This window comes from Octopus bimaculoides, chromosome 12, assembly GCF_001194135.2.
Source record: "Octopus bimaculoides isolate UCB-OBI-ISO-001 chromosome 12, ASM119413v2, whole genome shotgun sequence".
Lineage (NCBI taxonomy): Eukaryota > Metazoa > Mollusca > Cephalopoda > Octopoda > Octopodidae > Octopus > Octopus bimaculoides.
Window position 1 is genome coordinate 45,073,092 of NC_068992.1, and position 1,147 is coordinate 45,074,238.

Below are 1,147 nucleotides of genomic sequence, written 5' to 3' on the forward strand. Positions count from 1 at the left end.
GAGAGAGAGAGAGAGAGAGAGAGAGAGAGAGAGAGAGAGAGTTTAGTCTTGTAATTTTCAGATGTGTATGTTAACAGAAGTAATTTTCGTTGCAGACAATTTGATAGGACCGGGTAATTTGCTATGACATGTATACAATGAGACACACGAGGGATGAGTGTATAGATAAGTTTGTATCTATAGGCAAATGTGCCTATATCCAATTGCTAAATCTACAGCTAAGAAATATTTCAACAGTCAAGCACACTTAGTAGTAAATAAGTATTCTAGAAATGTACACAGGGTTGTTGAAAGTTTTGTCATAGTAGCTTCTCCTGTCAGTGTTGCTTAAGAGAAGAATGGACTACATCATTGATTGTACCTCCCTAGACTACTCTGAATACAGTGGACTTTATCAAACTCACTGACCCTTCCATGAACAAAACAGAGTATAGTGGACTTGTTAACTTGATGAATAAAACTGTCTGTTCCCTCAATTATCCATATTTGCGTTGCGATCGTCAAATATGTGTGTCCTGGACTGTTTGAGTGTGTGTGTATATTTGTTCGTGGGTCTTGTATCGAAGGCGCGTGGCTCAGTGGTTAGGGTATTCGGTTCACGATTGTAAGATCATGAGTTCGATTCCCGGCAACGCGTTGTGTCCTTGAGCAAGAATTTTATTTCACGTTGATTCAGTCCACTCAGCTGGCAAAAATTAATTGTATCTGTATTTCAAAGGGCCAGCCTTGTTACATTATGTCTTCCTGAGAACTACGTTAAGGGCCCATGTGCTTGTGGAGTGCTCAGGCACTTGCACGTTAATTTCACGAGCAGACTGTTCTGTTGTTCGGATCCACTGGAACCCTCGTCGTCGTATCCGATTTTTCTTCGTGTTCTTTTATGACTTCCTTGGTGTCTGTTCAGATCAGTAAAAGTTTCATCTCCTCGATCAACTTTTGCCCAGTCTCAGGACCTCATCTTCCGGATAAAATTATCTGAAGTATGTTACTCCTAATTTAGAATAAGTTGTGTCTGTGGGATTAATGCTGATATTAACATCGAAATTTGACGTTTCTACCATTAGAATTTTTATCAGTTAGGTACTTTTGTTTACCTGATGATGTTCCTTGTAAGTTTTCTTTTGCCGTTTGATGTTCTATGAGCATT